The 26,976-nt window shown below is 38.2% G+C and overlaps 1 protein-coding gene across 3 annotated transcripts in view; it reads left to right on the forward strand.

The window, feature by feature from the left end:
- GPM6A (glycoprotein M6A) overlaps positions 1 to 26,976 on the forward strand; it is a 257,938-nt gene that overhangs the window by 19,860 nt on the left and 211,102 nt on the right. Inside the window, exon 1 of one of the 3 annotated variants that reach the window (XM_068532119.1) lies at positions 24,335 to 24,449. The exons of the other annotated variants lie outside the window; for them this stretch is intronic. The gene's annotated coding sequence lies outside the window, so the exon portion shown is untranslated. Of the gene's footprint in view, positions 1 to 24,334; positions 24,450 to 26,976 lie in introns of those variants that run through there. 3 annotated transcript variants of the gene reach the window in all.

Genomic DNA, 26,976 nt, shown 5'->3' on the forward strand with positions numbered 1-26,976 from the left:
CCAGTATGCAACCAAGATTGAGAGCACCTGAATTGCACACTAGGGTCTTTTATTTCTATATTATTCACTTATTCTTGATAGACTAATTGCTGTTAAAAAAAACAACAAAAAACAAAACCTGCATCTCAGTGGCTTGCAAAATAAAGATTTATTTCTCCCTAAGTCACAGCCCAGTGACTGTGGGTGTGGGGAGGGTGTGTGGAGGCTAGTGGGGAGGGGACCCACCCTTTTATTCTAGTAATGCCATCACCCTGTAAAAGCCTCAGAATTTTTCGCATGGTAAATGAGGGAAGAGAGAACAAGGGAGATCAATGGGAGGTTTTCTGTTCGGCCCTGAATTGGTAGATACACTTCTATCCATATTACCTTAGCCAGATTCAGGCTTAAGGTCTCCACTTAAGTTCAAGGAAGTCTGGAATTCTAGTCTCAATTCGTGCCCTGGAGGAAAGGAAACTGAGTTTGGTGAATACGGGGCAACCTCTACCTAAAACCAATTTTGATGAAAACAAGCACAGAGATATTCTCAAAGACAATAGTAAATGATAGCTCATCAAAAACTGCTTTATTCCTTAAACTTTTGTGTAGTATCTTGAAAAAACATGTACGTATTTATTTTTACGTGGTCACAGGACTTGGATTAATGGCTTTTGAAGCTGAGAGCCATGCAGGGGAGGAGCATACAGTCAGTATGTGGAGGGTTATGCAGTGTGCACTTGAAGTGTTTAGGAATTCAGAAAGGTAGAAGAGAAAGCAGAGTCACAGTTTCCCACCCTTTGGTTATCAAAGATCACCTCTTAAGTAGGACCAGAGATCCTTACTTCTGTTTCGGTGTTAATGTCAGTGCATCGTGCAGATATTCAGTTTGGTTTCACACACTTTACTTTCCGGTCTCTTGTTGATAATCTCACTGTAACGCTGCTCATACGGGAAAGAGAGAATTATTGAGATTGTCTTTAACTTTTTATATGAATATTGTGTTGCATAAATGTAGGTTTTGAATCACAAGGCTGTTTCTGTAGGGCTTCTTTTTTTTTTTTTTTTTTTTGGCACCAAAACGATATTTCTTGGTTTAATAGTATAGTGAAAATGAGCTGAATAATCAGATTCTACTTATCGCATTTCACTTCATTAAAAACTTGATGAATGTCACAATTTTATTTTATTTTATTTTTTTTTCATTTTTAAGCAAATGTTTATTGAGCATCTACTATATGCCAGACATAATGCTAGACCATGGGGATCATAGTGAATCCTCTACTTTAGATATGCATCCTTCCTTTGATAAACCATATTTAGTATGTAGGGCTTCTATTTAAAATAGGGTTAGTTTATTGCTGTTTTCAGATATCGGGAGGAACATAGCGTATTTCCATTCACCAGGAATGTCTAGGTTCTTCCAACAGATACGTAGACTTTAGATAAATTAAACTCCGCATTCCAAGATATTATTAAAGAGCAATAAGACTTTTGTTCTCCTTTATTCTAAACTCAAGACATTGAAATAAGTTGCTTATTTTAATAATATTTGACAGCACTCTCAAGAGAGAATGCTAAATAAAATACTGCGAACACTTGGTTTTACATGGATATTTTTAACTGCTGTAGGAATGGTAAAGATATGAAAATTGTTTTCCAATTCATGATAGGAATTTCCATTATTAGTACATCAAAAATCATTCTGATTATTTTATAGTCATATCATATTCTAAAGTCTGACTTTGATGAATTCTTCTGTCTCGGTTGTGATTAATTTTGGTCACTAATTATTCAAGCTTTCTAAAATCTATTTCTTTGATTTGTCTATTAATCATTTATCCAAAGAATAAAATATTATTTTAGTATTGAAAACCAATTTCAATGAGTATATTACATATTAGTCTGTTAGTCTGCAGAATATTTAGATGATTTTTAAAGAACCAGATAGTCTCCAGTGGCTTAATTATGTAAATGTACCTACACGTCTCATATCCCACCATATTAGGGAATGCAGGGTTTCATATTTGTTTTAGTTTTCTAGATTTATTCAATTCTGTTTTTGTTTTGTTTAAGTCTGGGCACTTCTACTTGTTGGTTATGCCGTTTGTGTAATTTGTTGGAATTCTCTGAGTTGCAGCTTCTCTGTGTGGCAGTTCTACCTTACTCATAGGGTCTTAATGATAATCCGAAGCAGTGGGTTCTACGTGAACGTCTAGTCCCTGGCTGAGGGCGCAGGATTCAGTCAGTGGAGCTTACTACCGGATTACCAGTCATCTATACCTGTTATACAGACAAGCCTCTACGATAGTTGGCCCTCCTTGTCGTAAACCTTCACTTAATGAGTATGCGTGGTACATACCACTTGTTCTGAATCACAATGTCGCACTATAACGTTTGGTTTATTGAATTGCCTACAGTGACCAAAAGGACAGTTTTAACATAAGAAACTAGTTTGAGAGACAACGTATCTTATTTTATTTATTTATTTTGCATTTTTCATATAGAGTTTTATTTGCTCTTTCCGCAAAAATAACAATCTGCATTTTGTAAAGAGTGCACACAAATTCGAATGTCTCAAAATATGTGACTTTTTTACTTATCCAAGAATAAATGGTATTCATCATACTTAGCAGGAACATCGTGGGTTTCATTTTCAAAGTATTTTGCAAGCATCAGCTAATTAAACCTCCTGTAGTCTTCAGTTTGACAGTTGTTTTCAAAAGTTGAGAGACAACATATTCTAAACCACAGACAATGAGTTAAAAACTGAAGTAAAAAAAACCCAAACTGGTGAAAAACATCAGTGTAAAGTATTTTAAGATGATTTAATAAAATTGTATAAGACAGGTCTGAATTAGAAGAAAGTCTAAATCACTGAATTTTCCAATGCGAATAGCATGTTTTTAATTCCTAGCACATATGAGGGCTTCAAAGCAACTGTTACCATGGTTCTGGAAAGAAACAGCTTCTATTTCTACCTCAGTGAATGAATCAGAATCATTTTAAATTACCTCAGCACCTTTTATATAGAAATTAATTTAGTATGATTTTAGTATAGTTTGTTTTCCAGATAGATAACTAACAAAGTACTAAGACTGTGAGTCTAATTATATTACTTTATCTTTGATTAATAAATATTTTTCGTTGAATAAAAGTGAGCAGTTACCTGTGATCAAATAATAAATTAACTGAATAAAAATTATTAATGTTTGTATTTACAGTATAAGAGTTTGAGTATTTCTAAAGAGTTAGCTAGAAACTGGTGAGAACTGAAACTCTGGCGGCATTAATGCAATGCCGAGGAGTTTGGGTTGTGTTGTTGTTTGCCTATTCATTTACTCACTAAATAAATATTGACTGAAGCCCCACTCTACCTACTGTGTGCCAGGCACTCTGCTGGGTGCTGAAAATATAACAGTGATGGAAATAAACATGGTTAGTGATATCACAGATATTCATAAACTAATAGGGGAGAAGCACAAGTAGATAATTGCAACTCAGGCATTGATATTTGAAAAGATCCAATTGAAAAAAAAAAAAAAAAGACCCTTATTACTCACCCAGGTTTGGATTGAAGACAAATGCTCTAGCAGAAGGAGCTCAAAGTGTTAGCTCTTTTACTACTGAGAGTGATCTTAGAGAACAGGATTTTAGCTAGTCTCTCCAAGGGGGCTTTTTAGTACGTCAGCTCTGAGTTGGACAGACTCACTCAGATGCAAGCATCGTGGACCAATGGCCACCTCTCAGAGCCTGCCCTCCTACTGATGTGCGGTGTGGAGGGGCAGAGAATTATAGACAAGAAGGCTGAAGGTGGAGATGTGCGAGATCATGGACTTTAGGGAACTCACTGTAGTTCAGATTGGTGTATAAAGGTAGGAGAGATGTCTGCAGGAAGAGGTGGGATCCGTATGGCACAGGGCCTTGGGGTCATGTTGGCCAGTTTCGATTTTATCCTAAGAGCAGCGTGGAGCCATTGAAGGTTTTTAAATAGATGGTTGACAAGGTCACATTATTTTTTTAGTGTCATCTAGGAAGCATGGCGCAGGGTGGATCTGAAAAGGACAAAAGAAAATGAGGATCTACTCTACAGGCTGTTTTCATACTACAAAATAGAGGCCACACAATGCGAACAGCAGTAGTAAGTGTGAGTGGAGAGGTTGGAAGACATTTGCCGTTTCATCTTTCTGGCCTCTTGTAGCCATTTCGCTGCTCTTCAGCACCTCCACCAAGAGGGAGCGCAGAGGAGCTGAATCGGACCGTCCTGGTGTTCTTTCAGAACCACCATTCTGAGGAATGAGTAGTAATTTTTTAAATTGCAATGAATAGTCACAGAGTGGTTTGGGATTAACTGAAAATTTCATTTATTCATCCTGTCCCAAGATCTCATTAGTATGTATGATTGAGTTGGAAATGATTTTAATTATTTACTTGACCCTTTTAATTGCCTCATTTTTCCTGTGATAGTTTGTAAGCTTTCTGCATATTTTTAATTGGTCACATCAAAGGAGTCGCAGCTTCAGTAAGATGGGTCCTGAAAACAACAGCAACACAAGCAGCAAAGCCATGTTCTAAAGTTCTGTGAAGTTCATTTTGGGATTAGATGAAAAGCAAAATCTTTCTTGGATCATGCTGTTTGTTTAAGAATAAACCTTTCCTCGTTGAAGTTGGATTGCTTTTGGTTTGAAGACCTAGAGTGGACACTGCATGCCTAAAGGCTCAACAGTCCCAACGTTATCTAATCCTTGACCTCACTTTAGAAGCTTCTGTATCTACAAAGTTAAGTCCTCTTAATTTTGCCGTGTCATTTCTGTAACCGTCCGCTTCTGTGCTTCACCATCTTCTTGAGATGGGTATTCACTGTTATGCACACATTTTGTCTTCACTGACCTCGCATTGTACATGTATCATTAAGAGTCAGAGGTGATAGTCATGCGATCGTCCATTCACTCCACTATCACTCAGTGTGCACTGTTCACTGCTCTGCACACCCAAAGATAATAAAATGTAACGAGTGTAGCTATAACTGCTCGTGATAAATGTTAACAGCGGTACCTGGCTCTCACAGCACAGAGGAGGGAATGACTCATTTTCCCTTCATTATCTAAGAAGGAAACTTTGGATAAGGGTTTGAGGAATGGAAAGGAGTGTGTCAAACTACAAAAAAAGTGAACATAAGCCAAGTAGAGGTATTAGCATATGTAAAAAAAAAAGCCCAGAAACAAAGATAATGGGAGTGCCCTGTATTTTTATTTTCCACTGTGTTATCAAGGCAGAGTCTCCCTAAATGTTAGATTATAGCATATGTATATGTAGGTCTTGGAGCTGTGAGAGCTATAAATTATCTTTGGAGCTTCTAGCCCAAACCACTTATTTTATAGCGTAGAACTTGAGGCCCAGAAAAACCAAGAGACTTGCCAGAGGTGCTGTGGCTGATCAAAGGCAGAGCAGGGTCTCCCCACTGTCAGTCAGCAGCTCTAACCACGCTGACATCCCCAGTGAAATCAGAAGCCTCTTTGCTGTTATCTTTGTTACCTTATTTTCTGTCTCTTGTTTGTGAATCCTTAGGAAAGGCTCTGAAATTTTAAGCTCAGCTCTTGTGAAAACAGGGACGTCATCAGCGTTGATGTAAGCCGCAGTTCTGTTTGAGATGTTCCAGTGCATCCTTGATCAGCAGTGTTCACTCTACCACATACTTGCCACTGAAGATAATTTTGAGTGGAGGCTTATATCTGGAGCATCCAGAGAAGTGTTTATAGTCAGCCGAAGATGGATTTAGTCTCGGCTCAAGATAAAAGCTCTTTGGAAGAGTGATGATCTGCTCTACTTTTTTTCTACTGTGGACAAAAATATGTTATGAAGGAAATAAAATTACAGTGTGAGAGAGGTTTTGAGTCTGAGATTCAGGTCCCCATAGACTTCTAATAAATAAAGGAAAGCTGTGTAGAAACATTTACACCCGTCTTTCAGATGAGCAAAGGGAATGACAGAGGCATCTATTCTCCTCAAGAGGTTTACATTTTCACAGCTACTAGTTCAACAGTTGTAGGGCACAGGGACGATACTGAGTGTCTACAATGCAGCTGCCATATTTCTTAGAATATATAGATATATACCAACTCTACTTTCTTAAATTATAAAAGGTTTTAGGGAGATTTTTTTTTTTTCTTTTCCTTTTATCTGCCCAGGCAGTATGGATTACAAACTTATCTTCAACAAATCCCATGTCATTTTTAAAAAGACGTCAACTAACAGTTTTCAATAACAAAGATTTCAAAGAAAGTTTAAAAGGATTATTGGTAAAGTAAAACAGTTTGCAAGTGAAAATGTCCATATTTTAAAATTTCATGTTCAGGAATTTTTGTTGTTATTTCTGTCAGTCTTGCTAGAAATAATTATTGGCATGAACTTAACAGCCATCAAAGATTTTGCATTTTATTGCAAATAGAATGATTTTTGAGCAAAATATCTATATGTTTTATTGTTAGTAGTAGTAAGATACACTGGAATATTGTGTTGTTTGTGAATTTATTTCCAGCACAAGAAAATTTAAAACAAAATATCTAGTGCTTAGTAGCTGCATCTGATACAAATCTAAAAACATTTTGCTTTCTTAAAATAAATTTTAGAGCTCAGCTAGGGTCCTTTGAACAAACTGATGGAGAGTAAAGTATATGCAGAGAATCATAATGTGAAGGGGAGAATGAATAGTAGCCGCATGGGAGAATTTAGGTCAATTACACTGCACATGACTCTCTCCTGACTGGAAATATTTTTCAAGTAGGGAACCATGTACTCAGTTCCTCCCCTACCCACAGCAGTGTGGCCGGCTCGTCCTGCCCAGGAAATAACTGTTTCCACCGCCCAAAGTCCAGAGAACCCATAACGGACTTCCCCAAGATGTACTTTTTATCTCTATTTGTTTCTCTTTCTGAAACCCCAAAGCCACACATTATGTAAATTGTAGCCATACTGTACCGCTGATTTCAACACCATCACTATCCTACTTTCACTTTTCTGGAAAAATACATTAAGTACTCTATTTCAAAATCTTTACTTTAAAAAGGGAAAGACAGCATCAATCAGAGGCTTCTGGGCCATATTTTCCCTGTACCATCTCTTTTATTATCTTGCCCATCTTCTGCTCTTTTTTGTTTGGTTCTCTTGTTAGTTCCATCCTGTTCTGCTTTCTGTCTTAAGATGGGAAAATACACTTACCATGTGTAAAATAGATAGCTAGTGGGAACCTGCTGTATAGCCCAGGGAGCACTGCTCAATGCTCTGTGGTGACCTGGATGGGTGGGGATGGGTGTGGGGAGGGAGGTCCAAGAGGGAGGGGATAAATGTGTACATACAGCTGATTCACTTCGTTGTACAGCAGAAACCAACACAACATTGTAAAGCAATTATACTCCAATAAAAACAAATTTTTTTTAAATGGGAATATATCAATAGTAGAGTTGGGCAGAAGTATAAAGGGGAGAGGAGATGGATTTGGGGAGAGGAGTTGTGGGATGTCTTTATGAGTGTGTTTGGTCTTCATTTTTATATGGAAGAGATGAATTTTTAAAAATATATTTACACATTATTTAGGCGTATAAGCATCTACTCTATTTCCTTGTTTGAGTCCAGCTTTGAAAATACATGTGACTCAGAGAATAGGCTCACCTAGGTTTGGATGAGTAGTAACCTAAAGGCAAGTACAAGCTCCTTTAAAGAGCCCGTGTTTTCATAGCAGATAAAGGCAAAGCGTATGTCAGTGCCGCCCTGAAGGACAGGTTTCACAGGAGATGGTAGCAGGGATGGGCCAGTTTTGATCCGAGTCGCTGAGATATTAGGGCTCTAGAAAATCTAAACATGTTCTATATTTGAAAATTGGGCCGAAGATAAATGCCTGAAGGTGATAGATGCTGCAGGCAGGCAGGCTTTTTCTAGCAAGTGGAGTCTTGCCGCGGTCTGTATCCTTGACTTTCCTAACTAAGGCGGCATTGTATTTGCGACTTTTGCTGAATTCCCCAGGAGTGCCCCGTGCTGGTCAGTGGCAGGATGTGGCTTCAGGCGCTGGCTGACCCCTTTGTCCTGTAGTCCGTGCTCTTCCATTGGAAAGCAGTGGGCTGTGAGTATCAGATGATGCCGACACCAGGGGAGCACAGTGGACCTACCGTTCGGAGGACACGTTCTTCCAGCAGTTTGCTCATTTGAATAAAGGGGTGACAAAGGACATAGAATCTTGTTTTTCTTACAGTTGCTATTCCTGCCTTTTAATGTGACCTTTTATTTCAGAACAAGGGAGTTTGTTGTGGCTTTGAAGATAAGGCTTTCCTGGACTCTTTTCTCCTTTTTCCTTTTTCACTTGTGATGGTATTAAGCTACACAACCCTGCATATGACCCTTTAAATCTAATTTGAATAAGGAAAGAAATAAGCTTAGAATGAATTTGTTTTTTTCTTTCAAAGAGGGAAGGAGGCATGTCCAACTTCTTTTGTATGTATTCCTTATAGCTCCCTCTTTAATAAACATTTCTCAGTGGATACATGTGTGAAAACACACACATCCACAAACACATATAAACTAACCAAGAGCTATATTGCAGTCTGTCGTTACGGTTTACTAGTATTTTTTCTTCATTTTCCTTGATTTCTTTATTTTTTCTTTTCCGTTGAGAGTCTCCTTATTGTATCTCTGAAAACTGACATCTTTTGGCAGTCAAGTGGCCCATGTGTTCACTGCAGCTAGAATGTGACCTTCAACCTTCGGTTTCCTTCTCTGTTAAAAAGCACAAGTCTGGTGTGTTTTTGTAAAAGCCCCAAAAAGCAGATTTCCGGTGAAAACAAACTTGTTTATTGAGAGGTGGCAAAGTGCATGGGCAAAAGAGTTTTATTTCCAGAGAACTTGCCAAATATTTTTTGGTAGGAAACGTTTTCTTTGATGAAAAAGAAAAAAAAAAGGAGAAAGGAAGGACACAGTGGAATATTTCAGCATCATTGTGTTTTAAAGAACAATAATATTTGAAAGCTATTGCTGAATTGGCCTTGAAAGTAAAAATAATTTAATAACTTTATTTTTCGTACTTAATGATCACTCATCTTCAAACTATCATTGTGTGCTGTTCTGTGGCATTTATTGAAAAAATTAATAAGCATATTTTTTAGAGCAGTTTTAGGATTACATAAAAATTGAGCAGAAAGTACAGAATTCACACTTACCCCATCATCCCTCCTCAGAAGCACAGTTTCTGGTGTTATTAACGTTTTGCATTAGTGTAGTACCTTTGTTACAATTGATGAGCCAATATTGATGCATTAGTATCAACTAAATTCCAGAGTATACATTAGAGTTCATTCTTTGCGTTGTATGTCCTATGGGTTTTGTCAAATGTATAAAGATATGTATCTACCATTAGAGTATCATACAGAATAGTTTCAGACAGTCAAAGTCCCCTGTGCTCCACAGACACATCTCCCGCTCCATCACCCCAGATCCCGGGCAACCACTGACCTTTTTACTGTCTCCACACTTGTGCCTTTTCCAGAATGTCATATAATTGAAATAATTCAGTATGTAGTCTTTTCAGATGGACTTCTTTAACTTAGTAATAGGCATTTAAGAGAAAAGTTCCTCCTTGTCTTTTCATGGCTTGATAACTTGCTGCTTTTTAGTGCTGTATAGTATTTCATTGTTTGAGTATACCACAATTTGTTTATCTATTCACCTTTCAAAGGACATCTTGATTGCTTCCAATTTTTACAGCCTTGAATGAAGCTGCCATAAACATTTGTGTGTAGCTTTTTGTGTGGGCCTAAGTTTTCAATTCCTTTGCGTAATTACCAAGACGTGTGATTGCTGGATCATATGGTAAGAAAAGAGTCATCCCTCAGTATCCATGGGGGATTGTCTCCGGGATCTTCCCGCATATACCAAAATCCTAGGATGCTCAAGTTCTTTATATAAAATGATGTAGCATTTGTGTATAACCTACACACATCCTCCCATATACTCTAAATCATCTCTAGATTACTTCTAATACCTAATACAATGTAAATGCTGTGTAAATAGTTGTCTGTGAGCTGCAAATTCAAGTTTTCCTTTTTGAAACTTTCTGGAATTATTTTTTCGAATATTTTTGATCCAAGATAGGTTGAATTCACAGATGCAAAACCCATGGATACAGAAGGCCAATTGTATGTTTATTTCATAAGAAACTGTTAAATTGTCTTCCAGAGTGTCTATGTCATTTTGCATTTCCACCAGCGATGAATGTTTCTCTGGAAATTCCTTCTTAAATAAGGTCTGAGACTTGTAGCTCTCTCAGTTTTGCTCCCCTGCTGTTACCCAGGAGTCCTTTAACGTGTTGGTAAGGTGGGGGAAGAGAAGCATCTGTAGTCCTCCGATTAGGTATTAGTATTTTAGTGAGCCTCTGCCCTTGGGCTGTGACCTTTCCCAGGGCCTCTCTGTTTCCAACACCACCCCTTAGGTGAAACTGAAACTCAGGAGTGGGCTGGAATATTTCCCTTCTTCCAGATCAGTTTAGCTTTGGTAAAATATTTCGCGTGAGGGCAGGTCTTGTTAAGAAGAACAGGATGCTCTGGGTGTATTTCAGAAAGGCTATATCCGCCCCCCCCCCCCCAACCCTCCCCTGGAATGGAAGCACCAAGGAATTTTCCTCTGATCTTCTCTGTGAGAACCTAGCAGGGCTCTGGCAGGTGAAGCTAACAGAAGTGCAGGAGCCTCCCTAAGACTGGCGCCTCCTGGAGGTTTAAACTCTCAAACTCATTAAAAGCTCAAACTGAGCTTCCAGCAAGCCATCAAGTACAGACAGTTGAGGTTTTCTTTCCGCGGCGCTGGTTCCAGCAGGGGTCTCTGCTTCTGTAAGCTGTGGTTGTCTGTATCTGCCTATCTGTCTCTCCAATTTGGGGGACACAAGTTTGTCCTGGGACTTCAGTTCTGGTGAATCTTAGAAGAGTTGTTCATCTTCAGTTTTTTCAGCTCTTGTTAGAACAGCGTGGTGACTTCTAAGCTCCTTACATGCCAGACCAGAAGTGGAAGTCCATTCCATGGTATTGTGATTTTTGTTGAATGAACATTCCTGCTTAAAAATAATCTGATGGTGATTTTTGCAAGCACTGTAAAAATTTGTTTTTCAAATGCATGGTATTTCCAATAAAGGGGTTTGTGTGAATATCATGAGAAGTAATCAAATGATAGTGTCATGATAGTATCATGAGAAGTAACCAAATGATACTTGGATAGAAGTAACCAAATGATAGTCCATCAGCTCGAAATGTGCTTTATAGCGTTAGCTATATTTAAAGGATGTTTGGGTTAATAAAACTTCAGAAATTAGCACACTGGCTTACCTAGGCTTTGGAATGCAGAAGCAAATAATAATATTGCTTATAAGGTATACATTCTTATACATTAAACAGTATGCATGTGTCAAACTACGTTACAGATCGACTCACGATGGGTTACGTCCCGATAAACCCATCAGAAGCTGAAAATATCCTAAGTTGAAAATGCATTCAATGTACCTACCCTACGGAACATCGTACTTAGCTTAGGCTCACCTACCTTAAACATACTCGAAACACCCACATTAGCCTACAGTTGGGCAAAATCATCTAGTACAAAGCCTGTTTTATAATAAAGTGTTGAATATCTCATGTAATTGATTGAATACGGTACTGAAAGTGAAGAGCAGAGTGGTTTCTGGGTCCAGAATAGTTGTAAGTGTATCCCTTGTTGATTCTCGTGATCACAGGGCTGACTTGGAGCTTAGGCTGCTGCCCTGCCCTGCGTCACAAGAGAGCATCAGACCACATATCTCTCTAGCCTGAGAAAAGGTCAAAATTCAAAATTCGAAGCATAGTTTCTGCTGAATGTGTATCACTTTCACACCACTGTAAAGTCGAAAAATCGTTAAGTCGAAACCTACGGAAGTCAGGAACTGTCCATATTTAACTGTATCCCTAATTTTCAATAGAAAGGTAGCTGATCTTACAATTAACTGTCATTTTTCCAAAATTGAAACAACTTTGTGGTTACGATAGCATGAATTTTGTGCACCCCAACGCGGCAGTGCTCTGGGATTTGTCTTTTGACACCACAGACATTTAGAATTTGAAGGGATCTTTAAAATCATTTAGCGTTTCTCATATTGTACGGATCAAATGTATAAAAGTTACGTTTCTCGTCTAGGGTCAGAAAGCTAGGATGTGGCATGACTTATATTCTGGACTTCTTAATGGGATTTTTCAGTCTTGGTCCCGAGACAGATTTAGATCACCTTGCTCTTATTTACTTGATTAGGGGACTGGTGGAGAGTAGAATTTATAGGGTTGACCCTGCAACCCTGAAAGATTTCAAAGCCACATCTGACTCATCACAAAATGGCTAAATTCTATGCCTAGAATTCGATTCTACTTTTAAAATGTTTAATTTTATTATATTCAAACTATTTGAAAATTTACCCCAAGTTTGGCCAGGTGGTTTAAAAAAAAAAAAGAGGTTTAGTTGGAACACATTGGTGCCAACCTGTGTGATCTAATAGGAGCTTATTTAAGAAAGTTAACCAGGGTGCTGTTGAATTCCAGAGTAGAGTATTTGGCAATGATTTTGTGGTATTCAGTAGGGATACCACTTAACCTGTTGGCACCTCAGTTTTCTCCTCTCTAAAATAGGATAATAGTTTCTATCTCATAGTGTTATAATAATTAAACAAATTAAATGTATACATTGCTTAGAACAATGTCTGGCAGTAGTTTCCTAATTAATGTTAGCTATTATAATTAAAGCGGACACTGAATCAGACTCTTGGGGTTTGCATTTTTGGTCCTCTTCCATTTAAAACTCTTTCTAAAACCGTCTTGGATGGATGATTGGCCATTTCTGGGTTATCTCTAAAACAGTTCCTTTCATTCACCCATTCTGTGTGGATATCTGTGGGGCGTGGCCGTGAGGCAGAAGTATATCTGGGTTTTGGTAACTGATTCTGTGGTCACGCAGGGCAGCAAAGTCCAGTCTTAACATGCATTGCACACACCCATGTGTCTGTAGTGACTGAACTGCCCCCCAAATCGCCAGTTCTGCTAACATTCTGACGTTCATGTTTTCTGTTAGCATCTTTTTGCATAACGTTAAGTAAACCAGTGTAATTACAGCAGTCACTGAATTGTATGCATGTGACGTGTGTGTGTGTGTGTGTGTGTGTGTGTGTGTGTGTAGGATCAATTCTAGGTGCATGAGAGGTTATGAAATGGCCATCATGCAAAGGTCATGAGCCATACATCCAATCATGACGTGTGAGCTTGGCTGTGCTGTGAGCTCTCATCACGTATAGACCATTACACTATGTATTATGAAGATAGGGACCTTGCTGTTTATGAAATGTGACTATAGAGTTCCCCAGGACTTCCAATCCCCACCTATCCAGACATTTTGAAAGTAGTTAATTTTATGTTTGTTTTTACGTTTCATTGCGGCAGAGTGTCTCTGTTTTCTGTCCCTACTTCTTGAACTGATTTTGTAGAATGAGTTGGTTGTTCTGCCACCCTACACTGCAACTGTCCAGTTCTGTTGACAGCCGATTAAGTGGAAGCCATTTTTGGGCTGGAATTCCAAGCAGATGTAGTATGTATCCAGACACCAGTGACACCCTTCATTCATTTACCTCACGTGCAGCCTTGTGATATTAGGCCTGAATCTGAAGCCAAGAAATCCTGGTCTTTACAAATGAGGGGGCAAATGGATCAAAGTTGCTTTTCGTCCAAAGTGAAGGCCATAGTGACGGAGCAGTCAGAGGGCCGGCTGTGACTCTGGAGGGTGAAACCAGAGAGGGTTCCTGTAGTGGAAACCTGCCTCCTTTTGGGAACCCTAGTGCTCTGGCAAAGCAGACATCATGGGTCTAAGCAGATAACACCACAGTGCATTTTAAGATACGATCTAGATTCAGGCTTTTAATGGACTGCTGATATATACTCAGAGTGACCAGCGGCAAAGTTCTACAGAGATCTCCAGAGATCTGTGGAAACCTGTCTTTCTGGTCAGGACAGGAAAAAAAAAAAAAAAAAGAAAAAGGAAAAGACAACATCTCTGTTTGGAATACGGTTTCGGCCGTTTTTTTACGCTTTGCCCTATCACTTAGCAAATGAATTTGGAAACAGGGTTTGAAAGCTGCTTTATAGTTCTCAATGGCAATGGCTTTGAAAATGCATTTCAAATACAACTGCAGTTCCTACACCCAAAACCCAGTACTACAAAGTAGAACAGTAAACTTGCCTCTGGATAAACAACGGTTTCCTAAACTCTGCGGCATTCATTTCTTTAAGGGGCCATCATTCGAAAAGTACTTTGAAGGTGAATGATGCCTTTCGGGTATTTTGTTTGGCCCAAATAACTTTTTACAGGAAATATAAAAAAATACACAATGATCTAGCATTCAGAGTCAGTAGTGACAGGCCAGGATCACAAGTTACATTGCTGTTCTCATTGCTGTAGGCACAAACAAAAATTAGGCTATGTGTATGTTTCATTTCTTTTGAGTGCAGATCAACACAGGGCAAATAAATTGCTTTGGCTTTGCAGAGAATTAACACACAGATGTAACCCACTGCTTTCAATTTTACAAATCTGGAAAATTTATGTAACACCATGTAACAATTTTGGTTTTGATTTTGTTCTTCTGCCTTTTTAATGGGAATGCTACTTGATGTTGATTTCAATTTTCATGTGGCATTAGGGAAACGGGCACTCTGACACACAGAGTTTGCTTTGGATTAGTTATAGTTGCTGTAAGGGTGAGCTGACTCCTATATTTCTGGTTACCCCGAGACTTAACTCCAAAAGGGATTCTGTACTTTTATTCAAGCTTTCCTCGATATTTTGTTCAAAATATTTTCCTGTGCAGTAGAAATGCTATAGAGATTTCTCTTCCCCTTGGTGATTTTTATTCTACTTTGTGATGTTCATTACATTTTTTTTCATACAGATAATCACAGAATAGACCTGCTAAACAGCTCTCTGCTTTGATCTGGAACTTCACGCAGTGTTTGCCTCTTAGCTTACTGTCGTCCTAAAGGTCTTTGAACTTCTTCTACATCCCATGCACAACACACATATACACACACACTTTCACAGGATTTTTGAATCCTGCAGAACTCTGCAAAAGATAGCAAAAGATATCTCTGTCTGCCTTGCCTCTTTGTACAACTAGACAATTCCTGTGGGCCCGTACGTAAGTAGTCAGCCTAAAACTCGACTCTGACCATCATGCCTGATCCAAAGTAAATGATTACAGAGTAGCTTTGTCATTACGATTATCAGCGTCACGCCGGCTTCCCTCGAATCCCTGTCCTAATTTGGTTTGGTTTTCTTGTCCAGCCTTCTCGTTCCTTCTATACCACACAATTTTCAGTTTGTTGTAAAAATTCTTTCATTTGGGGTTTCAACCAGGCTATGGGTCATTTCCGGTTGGGGAATTAAGTATTTCTCCTGAGCACCTTCAGCGTCTTGTAGAATGTCAGGTACATAGGTATAAAGTCGGGGTTGATCGACGGATATGTTCAATTAAAATGAAAGTAAATGAAGTTCCTTGAGGGCAGGTGCCCTGTCGTGCATCTTTGATGTCTACCTTCACTCTTAGCTTATTGTGAAGCACAGAATTTTTGCTCAGTACGTGGTGTAAATGGGAGTATGGGGCGGAGAAGAACTAATGGAAACAGACGGAGAGATGAGAGGCCGTAGTGATGGGTAAAGTGCATCTGTTCAGTGCGTTACATCTTCATTTGTCAGCTTCCTTTAAATCCTGATGCTTCAATTCTGGACGTTGCAAAGCTGCATGCTCTGTAAGAGCTAGTCTTCTCTGCAAGCCTTTCAGGTGGCAAATATGTTTTTTTCCATTTCCCTTTTCTCCAATGTTTGTATGAACAATTGTTAAATATATTTCGATAGGCATTATTTTAGTCTGGACCATTGAGTCATTTCTGTGTATTTTCCTCACTAAAATATTGTGAAGTAATCCCTGACAATATGCACACTAGCATACGTGATTTGTTTTATTCTTATATTTATAATAGAGAATAATAAATACCATCACATTGTTACTTGTACCAAATGGTCCTCATTCCCCCCACCACCTCCTTTTAATATGTATTTTGCTGTCATAACATGGGATTAAAATTGCATTACATTGCTTAGGAATATAGTGTTCAGTTGAAATGAGTACTTAAACATTTAAAAATTAGAGTCAGAGGATGAATTGATCAACTTTCCGGCCAAGCCTAATTCACTCAACACCTCTGTGTGCAGCTTAACTGGGGAATAGCTTCCTATCTCACAGAATCAGTGCCTAAGTAATTAAAAAAGTTTTATTTGAATAAGAAATAATTTAGGACCTGACAGTTAAATTATACAGCCTAATTATTTATTTAAAACATTATTTAAAAAGTGTTAGTACCTTGCAGAGATATATAAATTCCTAAATGTAAACAAAGAAATAGAAAGATGAGATTAAAAAATGGTGAAGGGGAAAGAGGGCCAAGGGAATTTAATTTAGAAAAATGAAGTGAAGCTGGGTGAGATTCTTAGAGTATATATATATATATATATCATTAAATTCTATAAATTTGTAGCCTACAAATTATGTCTAGTTTTTCTGACATCCGACACGAAAGGGATACAGTTACGTGAACACCATTTTTCTGCAGGATAAACACAAGCCAGAGCACTTGTCTTTCTGGTATGTAAGGGAGAAATTTGGCCAGTGGATTCTCAAAGAACAGGAATTTTAAAAATCTGATGACAGTATCCTCAACAAGATCCTTCTCATATGCCTGGCACAGCATCAGGCTTTGTGTGACTCATGTCCACTCCGGCCGATGGCATTCCATTCCGTGCAGGTCTGTGGCCCCAGTGGTATGGTGGTAAGTGTTTAACAGCCAGTTCTCTGGTGAGGGTGGGGTAAACCCTTATTTGAAGTGTTTGACCACTTTCACGGTGTATTTCCACAAAGTTCAGTGTCACTGAAGGCAGAGCTGGAGAGACTGCGCAGTTGGCCCTCTAGAGGCTGCAGCAACGAGCCCCAGTACCCCCCCTGGGTGGTGCCCTCACAGCTCTCCCCAGATCTTGGCTGTATCCCACACTGGATATAGACTTTTAGAAATGGATGGTTTATTCATCACACTGAGGAATCAGGCTCTATCAGTACTTTTTTTTTTTTTTTTTTACTAAACCAATTTTTGTTGTTGTTTTTACTATCAAGTTGCAGTGATTTTGAATTATACTACTTAATAATTACTTACAATGAAGTTATTCCTTAATACTGGTTAAGAGCACAGCCAAATGATTTAACAATCGGGTGACCCAGAGGTAGACTGGATGCCCATAAATAAAACTGAGAACCCTGAAAATGACCTCTGCCTGAGAAGATTTTACTTTACCTCGGTACTGATCAAGATATATGATAACTAACATTATATGTGAGCACTTGTTTTGGGCCAGACACAGTTTTTGTTGCTTTACATATATTAGCTGGCTTTACTACTGTCAAAATCCTGTGAGTTGGGTACTATTATTATTATTTTCTCTTTTACCACAAGGTCAGACCTAGTGAGTTGTGCCTTTGAGATCTGATCTCAGGTTGCCTGGTTCCATTAGTCTACCACATTTGAATTTTTGAAAACATATTCTCTGTTTGCTATTGAATACTTGTTGAATAAAGCAAAGGACACAACGGCATTGAAATAAGCTGTTCTTTAAAATGGGCTTAGTAGATTTTTGCTCTCTCCCCTGGGAGCCCAGGATTAGGTACGGTGTGTAAGTGTTGGTACAAGTAGAGAGGCAGTCCCTCGAGCTATCTTGAAAAGGTGAGATGTCAAGTGTGGGCTTTGCCTAGTCGTGCATTATCTGTGTGGCAAAAGCCCAGCCACTCTTCTTCCAGACGATGGACAATTTGTCTCTCCTCAGGACGCCGTCTAACAAAAGTTGTGGTTTATCTTGGACTCCTAAAAGACAGAGAGTGTTTTACCTGTTAAAGGTCACTGTCTGATGTTCTTGACTTAAATGTTTATTAGGCTCTCCCAGCCCCCTGCACTACCTCCTCTGTGCTACCGGTGTTTGGTTCAGTTCCTGATTATCTGTCTTTGGTTGTTACTGCATGCCTTGCTGTTTGCCATCAGACAGCTGAGGTAAGGGGTTACTCTTACCCTGGTTAAGTAGAAAATGCCTGAAGTCTAAACTATGTATGAGACCCAAAGAAATAGAGATATGAGACTCTGTGAGTAATGGGGACAGAAATATAGTTGGGCTATGAAGGCTGAACTAGATGTACAACCATAGACACTTAATAAGCTTACTTTTCAAGCTGTCCTTGCTCTCAGAAAACAGAAACGTATCACCTTCTTTAATGATTGAAGGAAGAATGGAAATGATGACTTCTGTCTCTCTCAAGACATGACAGCCTGACTCATCATTTCAGATTCACTAGTCTTTAGTCTCTTGGGTTTTACTTCACTTTTTTAGTGAGAAGATAATAGATATTTCTGGGTATTTACTTGAAGAAAACAAAAACACGAATTTGAGAAGATACATGCACCACCATGTTCATTGTAGCATTATTTACAATAGCCAGATATGGAAGCAACTTAAGTGCCCATCAACAGATGAATGGGTAAAGATTATACATATATATATATGTATGTATGTAGTGGAATGTGTATATATATACACACATATTTATCTATACACACACATACATGTATACACATATATATTATATATACATATATATAGTGGAATATTACTCAGCCATAAAAAATGAAATCTTGCCATTTGTGACAACATGGATGAACCTAGAGAGTATTATTCTCAGTGAAATAAGTCAGACAGAGAAAGACAAACACTGTATGATTTCACTTATATGTGGAATCTAAAAAACAAAACAAACAAAACAGAACAAAAACAGAATCATAGATACGGAGAACAGATTGATGATTGCCAGAGGGTGAAGGGTATAAGAGGTGCAGACATGTAGTTATAAAATAAATAAGCTACAGGGATGTGATGTACAGCAAAAGGAGTGTTGTTAATAATAATTTAATAACTTTGTATGAGGGCAGGTAGTTACTGGACTTGTCATTGTGATCATTCTGTAATGTATGCAAATATTGAATCACTATGTTGTGCACTGAAACTGACATAATAGTGTGTGCCAGCTATAGTCCATTACGAAGTATAAAGGTAAATAGCTACGTGTGACTGGAGTCTACCTTATTAGTGAAGCTCTAGACCGTACTACCTCTCTGGGAGGAGCCAAGGTACATCCTAGGTGGGGAAGAAGAGCCAAGGAAAGTTAATTGTTTGCTTTTCTATTACCCAGCTTCCATTGCTACCAGTGTTGATCACAACTGTGAAAAAAGATGATTATAGACCAACTGGGTTAACATTACTAACTCTCTTTTAACGGTAACCGTGGTAGCACACACTGTACATCTGCCGTGTGTCCAGCAGGCTTCAAAGTCGTGTGGTGTGTTGTAATCAAGAAAGCGATATTAGTGTATTAACTAAGAATAATGGCAATTAAGGGAAGCGTCAATTAAATTTCTGCCATGTTTCTGCTTTGCAGGCGTTTGGCTGCCCCTGTTGTGGTTAGAAAGTTCTTTCTCCTCAACCCTTTGTACTACATATCTTAAAGTGGATGTAAATTTAGGTTTCTGAAAATGCTATTTCCTGAGCCATTTTCACATCTAGTACACAAATTATTATTCTCCTAGAATACTTATCTGTGAAAAATTGTCATGGTACAGCAGAGGTTCCAACACAGTATATTTATAGGTTTTTCAGGTGCAAAAACTATAGAGTTCTGGGAACAGTTTGATGTAGAATAAAATCTCCCTGCCCTTGATATTCTTCTTTATTTGATGAAAATTAGGATTGTAGATATTTAGAATGCATGCCATCTTCCATGGTCAAAGCAGAACCTTCCCATTATTTAACTGTCATGGTGAGGGGATTTCTGTTTTCTTTGGGCATTGTACTACTGCAGGACTGGACTCATTAGCGGAAGAGATGGGTCACTATTATTGGGTCACCACATTATTGTATGATTTCATGGGCTCTGGAAAGGCACTCGCATAAAACTTTTCACAAAAGAGACACTCAAAAATATTTGTGGAATAGGTGAATGAACTAATGCTTTCTAACTATTCCTAGTTTCATGTTGCTTAAATAGAAGAATTTAATTTTTTCTTTAAAAAATACTTACCCTAAGAAAGCAGAGCGATGGTAGCCTCAGCTCCTTGTTGTAATGGGTAATTGGGGAAAGTGATTGAATAATACCTTAATAATACCTTCCTTTGAGGGCACCCTTTTTGTGATCACTTGCCTTTCATTACTGTAGCCAAAGAGCAAAGAATTCATGGTGTATGATTCTTTCACTCATTTGTCCTACTGAAAATTCCAGGCAAATATAATATTTAAAAAGAAAATGACTTGCTACAAGGGTTGGTTGGACAGACAGTCATCTTGTGAAGGTATCATTTTTTGTCCCGTGGTGAGATCAGTAGGAAGGATAAAGGTTTTCAATCATTTATCAACATTTTACTTATAAGAGTACTAAATTCTAGTTTGTGGAGAGGAAAATCTCTAGGAGCTTTTTGGAATGGGTAGCATTCACTGTAGCAGAAGCCTGAAATAATAATAATTTAAAAAAACCTTTCTAAATATTCATAGGGAAGAAAAAATGCCTTACAAATACCATGTTGTTTTTAATTCAGTATTATCTGAGCCACTGGTAGATATTTCCATTTTGAGAGCTCAACGTTCTGACATGACTTATTTTCAGTGCTTTGGAAATTAAATAGTTGAATTTATGGTTGGTAATTTTTGCTATAATAATAGGATTCTTGCTGGTAATCATTTAAGGTGAGGGGGGGAAAAGGCGTTTAAAACTATAGTGTGCCATTTAAAGTAATATTTTTTTCTTAGAATTGAAGTGAGGACTTTGTCCCCTCCTCTCCCCATTCCATCCCCGCCCCCAACACATGTGCCTAATCACAGCAAAAAATAGTTTGGCGAGGACTGCCCAATCTGTTGACTGTAGCAGATTGTCCTAGGTTTTTCTGAGAGTAAAACTCAATCTAAAAGCACTCCAGAAGCTATTTTTTCACTCCCAAAACACATTTCAATGACCAGAAATTATTTTGCAATTTCTTTCTTTGAAATTTGTGGTCGAACCTGGAATATTTGCATTTTGTTGAAAATTAGGGATAATTCTCAAGTGTTATAGTCCTATTTTCATATTTCAAAATTACCTCCTAGTTATATAGGAAATATTGTTATATGCTTGAAATTTTTTGTCTCAGGAATCAATGGCACTTATATTTAATTTATAAAGTCATTAAAATGATGTGAATAAAAAATTGAATAAATATAGACATTTATTAAATCTCACTAGGGCTCTTTTAGACCCACAGGTAATATAATTTTATTTATTCTTTTCTAATGATATAATTAGGTGTCTGAGTTTGGATGGGCAATAGATCTCTTAAAATATCACAGTACTGTAGAAAGCAAATATATTAACTTTGTCAAACTGTATTGAATCTTTTCCCCTCTGATATTCATTATAAACTGAATTACTTTTCCTAATGGTGAACTCTGTGTGCTTTTAAGATTTTTCTGACATTTTTTTTTCTTTACAAAATTGTTTGTCATTCAGCAGTGCTTGTATATGATCTGATTACTAATAACTTTACCTCCTTTCACTCCTGGATTTTAAAAATTCACTGGATATATGATATGTGAGCTCACAAAGCTACAAGAACTTTTTCTGTTTGATTTCATGGAATATCATCCAAAAAACTTAATGCAGAAAATCAGATAATTTTTAAATAAGCTGTTTGCAAAACCACCTACTCAAGGAATGTACTAAATGTGCAGAATGAACAGATATGGTGAAGCCTACCAGTTTGACTTTATCTTCTAAGTGCACTTGAAATCAGACTGGTGAAGGACTCTGGAAGGATTGGCCAGAGCAGATGCCCTTGTTTCTTTGCCAGTTCCAAGGAATCTTTACTAAGGTCAGCTCTTGATAAGAAGAAACAGGGAGTACTAGGTACAACTCAGTCTAATAGCACTTGATTATTTAGCTTCTTAGATTGAACAACAAAAAAAACCAGCTTAACCTTTTTTTAACACAAAATATGTGCCAAACAGAGATAATTTTAAGATTAGATATGAAATTTATACTACTTGAATTTAAAAAATCTCCCCCTTGTTCAAAAAGTAATTCATTTTTCATTGTGAGCAAATTGAAATTATAGAAAAGCACTAAAAAAACATCAGTATCACTTGTAATCACATCACTCATTGATAAGTACTTTTAAATTTCTGGGTATTTCTTTTGAAAATATTTTATGATATCTGGGAGTATATGAAACTTTGGGTTAGCTGTTCATTTTAGGAGCTGTTTCTTGATTCCTTAGTTGCATGGAAGAAGTTTAACTGAGGGAGAAAAGGTAGCTGGTTTCCTCTCCCCACCCCGATCCCCACATACGTACATACCACCAAGTGCAGCCTTCTTGCTAGAATAAGAAAAGTATCTGGTCTTTCTCAGGAAATTATCACTTATTTTCAAGGATCTTTAGTTAATTTCAGTAATTGCCCTTTACTTACTTTAATAGCAATTAATTGGTGGTAATTATTATTAGTTATAGTATCAATATTTTTTTTTCACTTGATGGGGCATAGGCCCGTAACATAACTTTGTGGCAAATGTTTCAAGATTCCAGCAAAAGGAAGGGGTAGAGTCACAATTATAATTCTCCTTTCTTCTATTTAATTGTATCTGCTTTCCTCTGAGGTTAACCCATGTGATTTAGTTCTATACTTGTTATAATAATGCTTTATATAAGATTTAGTGGAATAATCAATTTCCTAGTTTAATTTTCTAAAGTCAGACAGTATAGAGAAGGTGGAACAAGATGAAGTGTATTAGTCAGTTTGGGCTGCCATAACAAAATACCATAAACTGGGTGGCGTAAATAACAGGTATTTATTTCTTGCAGTTCTGCAGATAGGAGGTCCAAGGTCAGGGTGCCAACGGATGGCCATCTTCTTCTAGTATTCTCACATGGCAAAGAGAAACAAACCTTCACTCTTCTTTTAAGGGCACTAATCCACTCATGAGGGCTCCACCCTCAGGACCTAATCTCCTTCCACGGGCCCTACCTTCTAACATCATCACATGGGGGCTTAGGATTTCAACATAGGAATTTTTGGGGGGCACACACACATTCAGTCCATGACATAAGGATTCCATGATATTGGAGAAAGGATTACAAAGTTCTCTTCTTCTTCATAGGGCTTATTAAGCTGCAGGTAATATCCTTAGGCATCCTTGCAATTACTAACTTGGAAATGAGATGTGGTTGGAAAAAAGCCAGGTATCCTTTTGCTAGGTGCTGTGGTAGCACACACCGCTGCAGAGAAACAAGAGGGGAACTTCATTCATTCACTCATTTTATTCATATGTTAATTCATCCATACATTCAGTGATTATTCAAGTGTCTACTGTGTTTCCAGGTATCTTGCTAAAAATCCAGAACATGATGAGAAAACTGAGACTACAAACTTTCTATTTTCCTAAAAATCCTGGTGGGGAGACCATATAACATACTTGAAAAAAATACTCGGACCTCCGTTCTGCTATTGATGGTGCAATTAAAATCTTGGGTGTCTTTGGTTAAATCAACATTTTAAAATATTAGCTGAGTGGTCATCATACCTGCTCTCTTAGCCATTCATTTGGAGAAGCAAATGAGGTAATGAATGTAAAAGCCTTTGCAGAATATGTGTTATAGCACAAATGCTAATTATTATTGGGACTCGTTTGAAAATACATATGAGATTTGCGAGATGCTTGTATATATAATGTTTCATCTTGGAGGCATCATTATTTTTGAGTTCTTCAGATTTAGGAAACATATGAAGATAATATTGAATATTTTAAAATGATTTTCTTCAGTAGACGTTTTCCCTCTAGCGGTTGCTGTGGAAATCACATGAGGAGTTTCTATTGGTACACATCAAAATGGAAAAGAAAACAGTCAAACTAAAGAGAATTGAAAAGAAAAGAAAACGAAACAAAAAAACATACTCTGAATTATTGAGACGATGTTAACTATTTTTTAAAGGCTCTCCACTTGGACTTTTAAAGTTATATGGCGTTCAGTTTTCAAAAATGAGGAAGGACATTCTTTGTTCCTTTTCTGGTGCCTAGTTCATTTGAATGGAGATGGTGGTTAAGTCATCTTTGGTTTGGAAGAAGCAATAAAGAAGGCTGCCCTCTCCACCTCGTAATGTACATGAAGACTTGGGACTACAGGTCCTGATGTGCTTTTGACTGCTTTGCTGATCTGCTTCCAGTACAGCAGTGATCTCCAGTCTTGGCTTCCTCGCAGGAAGTTGAACAGAAGTTCTGGGTGAGTAAGCATATTTGGTCTTTCTAACAGGCACTTCTAAAGAAATGATTCCAAAAGGTAAAAAAAAAAAATTTCATTTGTTGGGAAGATCGATACATTTAAAAAAATCCAGCCTCTAACATGGCCTACCAGGTCACCCGTTATCTCTCCCTTGCCGGCCTCTGCAGCCGTGCACCGTCCTGTTCTCCTGTTCCGCTCTTTGCCCCCTGCCCCCGTTTTCTGACTGTGCAGTCATCTAATAATTAATTACTAATTAATTTATGGCTGCGTTGGGTCTCCATTGCTGCACGCAGGCTTTCTCTAGTTGCAGGGAGCAAGGGCTACTCTGTTGTGGTGCGCGGGCTTCTCATTGCGGTGGCTTCTCTTGTTGTGGAGCACGGGATCTAGGTGCACAGACTTCAGTAGTTGTGGCTCACGGGCTCTAGAGCGCAGGCTCAGTAGTTGTGGCGCGTGGGCTCTAGAGCGCAGGCTCAGTAGTTGTGGCGCGTGGGCTCAGTAGTTGTGGCTCGCGGGCTCTAGAGCGCAGGCTCAGTAGTTATGGCACACGGGCTTAGGTGCTCCGTGGCATAAGGGATCTTCCCGGACCAGGGATTGAACCCGTGTCCCCTGCACTGGCAGGTGGATTCTTAACCACTGCGCCACCAGGGAAATCCCTGCTGTCGTCTTATGCCCCTCAGACACTGCACGTTTGGACGTGCCATTCCCTACTCTTGGGATGCTCGTCATCACATCACTGGCTCCTATAGACTGAAACCTCACCTACCTCAAAAAGGTATTCCCTGACCCACCTAACAACGTAGGCTTTTGACGATTAATCTTTGTCACACCCCCCATTTATTCACCCAGAGCTCTTACCACAATCTGTTTACTTACTAATTTCCTGTCTACATCCCTGCCCAGAATGGAAGCTATGTGAGGCAGGAGATTTGTCTCTCTTATTCACAATTGTATCCCAGAACCGAGAGCAGATGCCTGATATGGGTTGACACAATGAATAAATGAATGGGAAATGATATTAACATTAACTCATTGGAGTCAATTGCATAAAGCTTTTTCTGAAACATTAAATAGTCTTTGGTGCCCTGTCTTAGTTGAGACTGGTTTTTCCACCTTTGAAACCATTTAACTTCCTAACTTACTTCACATTGAAATAAGGGTTGTAAAAGGTTTGCAGTTCTTTACCCAGAAGCTCTATTCCAGAATTACAAAATTGAAACATGGGGGGGGGAAATGTTTAGTGAGCTCTGTTTGTGCTAAATAAGAACATGATGCTTTTATTTCTGTCTGTTATTAAATTCAGCTTGATTCTGACAGCTTGTTTAGTGATATGTCGTTTCTTATATCTGTACAATAAGAAGTTATTTCATAAATTGAAGTTGTTTTTCTGAAACTCATGTTATTCCGTCTTGCTCCGTCTTCCGTAAAGAGATAATTGCTGTTCGCACTCACATTGTTGGCTTCCTCAGAACCTTTTCCAGCCTCAATAAATGATAAAAAACAAAACAAAACAAAACCTCTTCAAAAATGGCTTGTTTTTTATACCCGTCATCAGTTTTGATTGATGTTCTCTTTAGAAACTGCTTTAAATATTCCTCCTATTCCTGCAGGGTTTTGAGGCTTAAAAATGTACACTGAAGGCCAAGGATTCCAGGTCTGGGACACTGGGGTGTCTGTACTGCTGTCTCTCAGTGGACTGCCCTGGGAGAGCCTCTGAGACCCGGCACTAGACATGCGGCTGGTGGTTGCCTTCTATTCATGTTTGTGTCCTAGTAACGTGAGCCTGTTGCCACATGCAACTGAGAAACAGGTGGCTTTGCGATAAATTAGTAGCAAAAAGGCTAAGACACCAAAAACTGTGAATTTCTTACTTAAATTTTCTGCTCTGTCACTGTCTCCATGCAACCCCGTGAACACAAGGGCAGTGTGCACAAGGTTGTATTAGTGCTCGCCTGGTAGTGTGTGTGTGTGTGTGTGTGTGTGTATGTTTAAGGAATGATATGTTTTAATCTATTGGCAATGAATGATAGGAAGTAGAATAAAGTTAATATGCATTTTATGGATAGTTCTGCTTATTACAAAGGCTCTAAAAATAAACAGATGAAGTGCAACTTATCATTGGCTTATTCAGCCTCTCTCTTTTTGCACTTATGCTTTCCTGCTTTCGTTACCATAGTTACTGGTTTAATCATGATGCACAGAACCATTTCTAATTACAGTAGATGCCAGCACAAAAATTAATTCTTTGCATATCTTAGGCCACAAACAGCTTGTATGTAGCTTGTTTTTTGGCACTTTATTACCATATATTCTGAAACGGGCATTTGTACATCATTTTAAAACTGTTATTTTCTGCTATTTGTTATCAAGATGAAAATAAGTCTCTCAAGTGGATTGATGTTAGAACAAGTGACGGAGAAGGTTTGGAAGAGATGACGGTTTATTACAAGTGAGACGTCATCAATATTATCCCTAAAATATTAATTAGTAGCAATTAATACATATTTAACATTCTTTTCCCATCAGAAAA

The sequence above is a fragment of the Eschrichtius robustus genome, chromosome 21 (genome assembly GCF_028021215.1).
Source record: "Eschrichtius robustus isolate mEscRob2 chromosome 21, mEscRob2.pri, whole genome shotgun sequence".
NCBI classification, from domain to species: Eukaryota; Metazoa; Chordata; class Mammalia; order Artiodactyla; family Eschrichtiidae; genus Eschrichtius; species Eschrichtius robustus.